Raw genomic sequence first — 9,348 nt, forward strand, 5'->3', positions numbered from 1 at the left:
ATGAAAATGCTCAGACCGAGACAAAAGCTCAACGTGAGCGTGGCCCCAAGCCCCGACCAAACATTATGTGTAACAACCAGAATTTTACGAAGATTAACATGTTAATCTTACAATAAAATATAACAGTTTAATGTAATGATCACGCACAACCCTCAGTCACATTAACGTAAGTGGCCTAGAAAGCAACAGGCAAATCTTGAGGGCTAGCATTCAAACAACTACAATCGTAACCATACTTGAAACAAAACTATTTATTTGAAACTTCCTGGCAGTTTGAAACTGTGTGCCGGACCGAGACTCGAACTCGGGACCTTTGCCTTTCGCGGGCAAGTGCTCTACCATCTGAGCTACCCAAGCACGTCTCACGCCCCGTCCTCACAGCTTTACTTCTGCCAGTATCTCGTCTCCTACCTCCCAAACTTTACAGAAGCTCTCCTGCGAACCTTGCAGAACTAGCACTCCTGAAAGAAAGAATATTGCGAAGACATAGCTTAGCCACAACCTAGGGGAAGGTAGGATACGAGGTACTGGCAGTAGTAAAGCTGTAAGGACGGGCCGTGAGTCGTGCTTGGGTAGCTCAGATGGTAGAGCACTTGCCCGCGAAAGGCAAGGGTCCCGAGTTCGAGTCTCGGTCCGGCACACAGTTTTAATCTGCCAGGAAGTTTCATATCAGTTCACACTCCGCTGCAGAGTGAAACAAATTTTAATTAAAGGAAATTTTAAAACACACAATGTGGCACCAAAAGGTAAATTCAGTTCTTGAAACAGAGTGGTGGAGAACCACAGGCAATCCAACTTCGCGGAAGCAACTTCAACACGGGAGAACACGCGGAAATCAAGTAACGAGTGCCGGCCGCTGTGGCCGAGCGGTTCTAGGCGCTTCAGTCCGGAACCGCGCTGCTGCTACGGTCGTGAGTTCGTACCCTGCCTCGGGAATGGATGTGTGTGGTGTCCTTAGGTTAGTTAGGTTTAAGTAGTTCTAAGTCTAGGGGACTGATGACCTCAGATGTTAAGTCCCATAGTGCTTAGAGCCATTTGAACCAAGTAACGCGTACCTTACCCGCAAGGGCACAACAGACGGCACTAGAAAATAACAGCACTCCAACATCCATATCAGCAACCATACCTCCATTAAGGATTCCCGCCCTCAAGTTGCCACGTTATCCTGGCCTATTTAGTTTCATAATCGAAAAAAGTCTTCTACACACATATGTTGGTCGAAATATAGTAGCAATTTTGCAACCTCATTATTGAGATTTGGAAACTCTACCTGAGGATAGCAATGTAGACGTCCTGGACAGTTTTAACGTTGAGTGATTTGTCTTTAAAAAGGAATTACCTTGTAGATAAATCAGTTAAATCTGCTCATTCACAGGGGCCTTTAAACTAAAACAGCAAACTGTCTCGAAAACAGCTCGAAAATAAATGTTAAGATTGGCAATGTCCTCAAAACGTTTAGGAAACTAACGTCGTAATTCTTTCAAGGTCACAATGAATTCTTTCGTTAATCACAGTGAGATTAGGGAATTAGTCTGTGTTTCTCAGATTGTGTCCCTTCTGTAACGAGATTTTCTTTTTAAATGAATTCCCATCAAATCAAAAATAAGCTGTTTCTCTCCTTGTGCAGTCAAGTACACATAAAATCCGAAGCCTGCAATCAGTACCGAACGTTCTAGCTTTCGTTCCTGCGCTCTTTTTTACTTCATAAACTCAACAATAGCGAGTTTAAAATCGAAAAATCGTTCCACGCGTACCCCTTGACTTAACCAAGGTACTTTGCAGTAATAGACACTGAAGAAGCAAAGAAACTGATACACCTACTAATAAAGTGTAGGGCCCCCGCGAGCACGCAGAAGTGCGGCAAACGATGTGGCATGGACTCGGCTAATGTCTGATGTAGTGCGGGAGAGAACTGACACCATGAATCCTGCAGGGCTGTACATAAATCCGTAAGAGTTCGAGGGGGTGGAGATCGCTTCTGAACAGTACGGTCAAGGCATCCCAGATATGATCAATAATGTTCACGTCTGGGGAGTATGCTGGCCAGCGGAAGTGTTTGAAGTCAGAACACTGTTTTTGGAGCCACTGTGTAGCAGTTCTGGACGTGTGGGGTGTCGCATCGTCCTGCCGGAATTGCCCAAGTCCGTCAGAATGCACAATGGACATGAATGGATGCAGGCGATCAGATAGGATGCTTACGTATGTGTCATCTGTAAGAGTCGTATCTAGACTATCAGTGGTAGCATATCACTCCAACTGCACACGCCATTACAGTCCCTTGATGACATGCAAGGTCAATGGATTCATGAGGCTGTCTCCATACCCGTACACGTGCATCCGTACGATACAGTATGAAACGAGACTCGTCCGACCAGGTAACATGTTTCCAGTCACCAACACTCCAATGTCGGTGTTGACGGGCCCAGGCGGGGCGTAAAGCTTTGGTCGTACAGTTATCAAGGGTACACGAGTGGGCCTTTGGCTCCGAAAGCCCATATCGATGATGTTTCGTTGAATGGTTCGCACGCTGACACTTGTTGATTGCCCAGCACTAAAATCTGCAGCGATTTGCGGAAGGGTTGCACTCCTGTCATGTTGAACGATTCGCTTCAGCCGTCGTTGGGCCCGTTCTTTCAGGATATTTCTCCGGCCGTATTCTGCCTGTTTACATATCTCTGTTTTTGTATACGCATGCCTATACCAGTTTCTTTGGCGCTTCAGTGTTCAAAGACTTCTATCGAAGACTGTTGCAGCTGAATAATGCGTACGATTTCAGAAATTTTACTATTCGCTCCACCAATTTCATCGCCTACTTCATGCCTGCCAATTTAGCATGAAGTACTTATTGATGCACAGAACAATGAATCCCGTCTGTCGTTCGTTGATAATTTTTTGCTCTTCCATTGCCAAATAAATCTTTAAATTCGTTCCGTATCGTATTGTAATGTCGTTTCATGGTGAATTTGCGTACCCGTTGCTTATGCGACTGCATAATAATACACTTCTGGAAATGGAAAAAAGAACACATTGACACCGGTGTGTCAGACCCACCATACTTGCTCCAGACACTGCGAGAGGGCTGTACAAGCAATGATCACACGCACGGCACAGCGGACACACCAGGAACCGCGGTGTTGGCCGTCGAATGGCGCTAGCTGCGCAGCATTTGTGCACCGCCGCCGTCAGTGTCAGCCAGTTTGCCGTGGCATACGGAGCTCCATCGCAGTCTTTAACACTGGTAGCATGCCGCGACAGCGTGGACGTGAACCGTATGTGCAGTTGACGGACTTTGAGCGAGGGCGTATAGTGGGCATGCGGGAGGCCGGGTGGACGTACCGCCGAATTGCTCAACACGTGGGGCGTGAGGTCTCCACAGTACATCGATGTTGTCGCCAGTGGGCGGCGGAAGGTGCACGTGCCCGTCGACCTGGGACCGGACCGCAGCGACGCACGGATGCACGCCAAGACCGTAGGATCCTACGCAGTGCCGTAGGGGACCGCACCGCCACTTCCCAGCAAATTAGGGACACTGTTGCTCCTGGGGTATCGGCGAGGACCATTCGCAACCGTCTCCATGAAGCTGGGCTACTGTCCCGCACACCGTTAGGCCGTCTTCCGCTCACGCCCCAACATCGTGCAGCCCGCCTCCAGTGGTGTCGCGACAGGCGTGAATGGAGGGACGAATGGAGACGTGTCGTCTTCAGCGATGAGAGTCGCTTCTGCCTTGGTGCCAATGATGGTCGTATGCGTGTTTGGCGCCGTGCAGGTGAGCGCCACAATCAGGACTGCATACGACCGAGGCACACAGGGCCAACACCCGGCATCATGGTGTGGGGAGCGATCTCCTACACTGGCCGTACACCACTGGTGATCGTCGAGGGGACACTGAATAGTGCACGGTACATCCAAACCGTCATCGAACCCATCGTTCTACCATTCCTAGACCGGCAAGGGAACTTGCTGTTCCAACAGGACAATGCACGTCCGCATGTATCCCGTGCCACCCAACGTGCTCTAGAAGGTGTAAGTCAACTACCCTGGCCAGCAAGATCTCCGGATCTGTCCCCCATTGAGCATGTTTGGGACTGGATGAAGCGTCGTCTCACGCGGTCTGCACGTCCAGCACGAACGCTGGTCCAACTGAGGCGCCAGATGGAAATGGCATGGCAAGCCGTTCCACAGGACTACATCCAGCATCTCTACGATCGTCTCCATGGAAGAATAGCAGCCTGCATTGCTGCGAAAGGTGGATATACACTGTACTATTGCCGACATTGTGCATGCTCTGTTGCCTGTGTCTATGTGCCTGTGGTTTTGTCAGTGTGATCATGTGATGTATCTGACCCCAGGAATGTGTCAATAAAGTTTCCCCTTCCTGGGACAATGAATTCACGGTGTTCTTATTTCAATTTCCAGGAGTGTACATACTGATAATTCCCATCGCTCTATTCTGTCATTCCCGTTCATTTAACCTTAAAAAATTAAGCTCTAGTTGTTCAAACGATTTCTTAGATCTGATCTTATCCCAAGTACCGAGATATTTATATTTTGATATCCTTTTAATGAATATGCTGTTAATATTCTAGAATAGAAGTCTGTAAATGTATGTGTATACGAATTAGCTTATTTTAAATTGATAGAAATTTGTAAATTCTTTGACGTATCCTATATCCTAACAAAAAGAAATCTACAGATGAATAAAGCTACTACTACTACTAGTACACTGAGTACAGAATACGGATTGAGAGGAAATCGAAGAAAAACGAAAGTAATGAGAAGTAGTAGAAATGAGAACAGCGAGAAACTTAACATCAGGATTGATGGTCACGAGTAGATGAAGTTAAGGAATTTGGCTACATAGGCAGCAGAATAATCAATGACGGACGGAGAAAGGGGACATCAAAAGCAGACTGGCACTGGCAAAAAGGGGATTCCTGGCCAAGAGAAGTCTGCTAGTATCAAACATAGGCCTTACTTCGAGGAAGAGATTTCTGAGAATGTATGTCAGGAGCTCAGCATTGTATGATAGTGAAATATGGACTGTGGGAAAATCGGAACAGAAGAGAACCGAATTTTGAAAATTACGTGGACTGATAAAGTAAGGAATGAGGAGACTCTGCGCCGAATCGGAGAGGAAAGGAATATGTGGAAGACACTGACAAGGAGAAGGGACAGGATGATAGGACATCTGTTGACACCACTGAATGATTTCCATGGTACTAGAGGCAGCTGTAGAGGGCAAAAACTGTAGAGGAACACAGAGATTGTAATAGATCCAGCAAATAATTGAGGGCGTAGGTTGAAAGTGCTACTCTGAGATGAAGAGGTTGGCACAGTAGAGGAACTCGTGGCTGTCCGCGTCAAACCAGAAGACTGATGACTCCACCAAAAAAAGAGGGGGTTATTATCCTGAAGTAAAATCACACCTTTTGAAAGCTTCCCTCTCTTTTCTGATTTTGGGCTGTAGATAACTCAATAGCTGAAGATGTCTGTAGTATTCGTTTTTTGATCTTTAGGAGTTTAATGAATCAACGGTGGACCTTTCATATTTCAAAACACTGCATCACCAAATTTTTCTGCATAAGTTTGGATTCCTGACTTTTTACTGTAGTGGACTATAACTATTTCCTCGACGTGCTCTGCACTAACTCTGTGGTTCATACTGATGGGCCCATATCTCATCAATGATTACATCTCTTTCCCCCTGAAAACCTTTTAAATGTTCAAATGGTTCAAATGGATCTGAGCACTATGGGAATTAACATCTGTGGTCATTAGTCCCCTAGAACTTAGAACTACTTAAACCTAACTAACCTAAGGACATCACACACATCCATGCCCGAGGCAGGATTCGAACCTGCGACCGTAGCAGTCGCGCGGTTCCGGACTGAGCGGCCGGAACCGCTAACCACCGCGGCCTGTTTTAAATGTTCCAAGTGTGTTTGCGTGTGTAGGTTGACGTGATACACAACGAGGGGCAAATGTTACAATAGGTTAGAGATTTATGGACGATTGCAAGTACTGAAATGTGGATAATGTTCAACTGATGAGGATACCATAACGAATCTTTAGTTTAGCTGTCTCGTTGTTTTTATTTATTTATTTATTGTTCCGTGGGACCAAATTAAGGAGAAGTCTCCATGGTCATGGAACGAGTCAATACATGAAATTATAACATGATAGTAGAAACAGATAAAATGAAATATAAGTAACATATTCAAGCGACAATTCGTAAGTTTAAATAAAGAAAATCAACTATGTAACACTGGAATTTGCTTAATTTTCCAGCTCTTCCAGGAGCTCCTCGACAGAATAGAAGGAGTGAGTCATGAGGAAACTCTTCAGTTTAGACTTAAAAGTGTTTGGGCTACTGCTAAGATTTTTGAGTTCTTGTGGCAGCTTATTGAAAATGGATGCAGCAGAATACTGCACTCCTTTCTGCACAAGAGTCAAGGAAGTGCATTCCACATGCAGACTTGATTTCTGCCTAGTATTAACTGAGTGAAAGCTGCTAACTCTTGGGAATAAGCTAATATTGCTAACAACAAACGACATTAAAGAAAATATGTACTGTGAGGACAATGTCACAATTCCCAGACTATTGAATGGGGGTCGACAAGAGGTTCTCGAACTTACACCACACATAGCTCGAACAGCCCGTTTTTGAGCCAAAAATACCCTTTTTGAATCGGAAGAATTACCCCAAAAAATAATACCATATGACGTATAAAAATATGCGAAGTAGACTACTTTTGGTGTTGAGCTGTCACTTATTTCAGATACTGTTCTAATGGTAAATAAAGCAGCATTTAGTTTCTGAACAAGATCCTGAACATGGGCTTTCCACAACAGCTTACTATCTATCCGAACGCCTAGGAACTTGAACTGTTCCGTCTCGCTTATAATAAGCCCATTCTGTCTGATCAAAATATTGGTTGTTGTTGAATAGTAAGTTACAAACTGTAAAAACTGAGTCCTACTGTGATTTAGCATCAAATTATTTTCCACAAGCCACGATTTATTTCATGAACTACATTATTTGATACTGTTTCAATATTACACACAAGATCCTTCACTACCAAGCTGGTGTCATCAGCAAACCGAAATATTTTTGAATCACCCGTAATACTAGAAGGCATATCATTTATATAAATAAGAAACAGCAGTGGCCCCAGCACCGACCCTTGAGGAATGCCCCACTTAACAGTGCCCCATTGGGACTGAACATCACTACCACTCTCAATATTGCGGAGAATTACCTTCTGCTTTCTGTTCTTAAAGTAAGAGGCAAACCAATTGTAAGCTACTCCCCTTACTCCATAATGGTCCAACTTCTGCAGTAATATTTTGTGGTCAACACAGTCAAAAGCCTTCGTTAAATCAAAGAAAACACCTAGCGTTCGCAACCTTTTATTTAATCCGTCCAAAACAGCAAATTATGTGAATTCACATGCTCCAGTAACCTTGTATATACAACCCTCTCGATAACTTTAGTAAACACCGGTGGCATAGAAATAGGTCTATAATTGTCAACATTATCCCTGTCTCCCTATTTATAAAGTGGCTTCACTACCGAGTACTTTAGTCGGTCAGGAAACCGACCACTCCTAAAGGAAAGGTTACAGATATGTCTAAGTACTGGGCTAACATAAATAGAACAATACTTCAGTATTCTGTTAGGTACCCCGTCATATCCATGAGAGTTCTTGGCCTTTAGTGATTTAATTATTAACTCAATCTCCCTCTTGTCAGTATCATGGAGGAGCATTTCAGGTAACAGTCTCAGAACACTTTTTTCTACGAGCGCTATATGATTCCCTGTTGGGACTAGGTTTCTATTTAGTTCACCTGCTATATTCAGAAAGTGATTATTAAATACTGTACATATATGCGAGTTATCAGTAACACGGACATTCCCACTACGCACTGATTCTATATCCTCGACCTGTCTCTGCAGACCAGCCACTTCCTTTACGACTGACCATATGGTTTTAATTTTATCCTGAGACAGCTATTCTATCTGCATACCACATACTTTTTGCCTTCCTAATAACTTTTTTAAGCACCTTAAAATACTGTTTGTAATGGGCTGCTGCATTTACATTTTGACTATTTCTAACGTTTTGATATAATTGCCACTTTTTTCTACAGGATATTTTTATCCCTCTAGTCAGCCACCCAGGCTGCCTGTTTGTGGTAGTACCCTGTTTTGAACGTTGTAACGGAAAGCAACTTTCAAAGAGCACGAGAAAAGTCTTGAGGAAAGCATTATATTTATCGTTATTGTATCAGCACTATAAACATCTTGCCACTCTTGTTCCTTGGTAAGGTTTACAAAGGTTGTAACCTCCCCACAAAATTTTTATAAATAATATGAATATGATTCTAATGTAGTGTAACCTCAGAACAGAAAATTCATTGATATTTAACCTCCCCACAAAATTTCTTTCCCATTTAATGTACCCACAAAATTCTTTTCTCATTTAATGTAAGCTCAAAACAGAAAAATTCCTAAATCCTTCAACAGTAAAAATTATAATTATGTCGTTCACTTTCATGTGTAACGTCCCAACAAAAAAATAAATTCAGTAACCTGGTAATAATACAATATAACTAACCTCTCAATTAAATCGTCGCTCACTTATAACTTTTCAATAATTGACTATGAATTTAACCTGGTAAATTTTGGACGTCAGCATTGCTGCGTCATGGCCCTGAAAGATCATTCTGAATAAAAAAGAGAAAAATTGTTACCTCAATGAAGTCGACGGATAACGCATATATATCTGCTCTTAAAATAATGTTTTCTGGCACAGCTCTGTGCAATGCTGGCCGATAGATTTGTCATTTATGAAAGGAAGCAACTGATTTTTCTTTTGCAACAATCGGGATGATCATGGATGGGAGAAATTAGTAATTTTTTTAAATTGAAATGAATGGTTGTTAAAAGTTACTTTTTATGAGAAATATTATTATTACGAGGTTTTTAAAACATTTATATAGGACTTGAGATGACATTACTACATATGCTCGAGGCTGCTTTTTACCTTATACAATAATACTCAGGCTCCGATATCGCTGCACCGCGACCGGCCACCCAACACGATACACCAGACCAGACCAGAGCAGACTGCAGACTAGCAACAACTTACTGCTACAGCTACACAGTTCCTACTCAGTCAACACTTCTCTCTGGTCAGCGATTCTCTTATACCTTGCATATCGCAGGTAGCGCATGAGCAATACATCGAAATTACATCTGCTCGGACCTCTTACAAGGTCTCTACAGCAACTGGATCAGCTTACCTAAAAAGTTGGTAACTATATTTAGCATGTGCTGCAGCACAA

This window comes from Schistocerca cancellata, chromosome 2, assembly GCF_023864275.1.
Source record: "Schistocerca cancellata isolate TAMUIC-IGC-003103 chromosome 2, iqSchCanc2.1, whole genome shotgun sequence".
Taxonomy (NCBI): domain Eukaryota; kingdom Metazoa; phylum Arthropoda; class Insecta; order Orthoptera; family Acrididae; genus Schistocerca; species Schistocerca cancellata.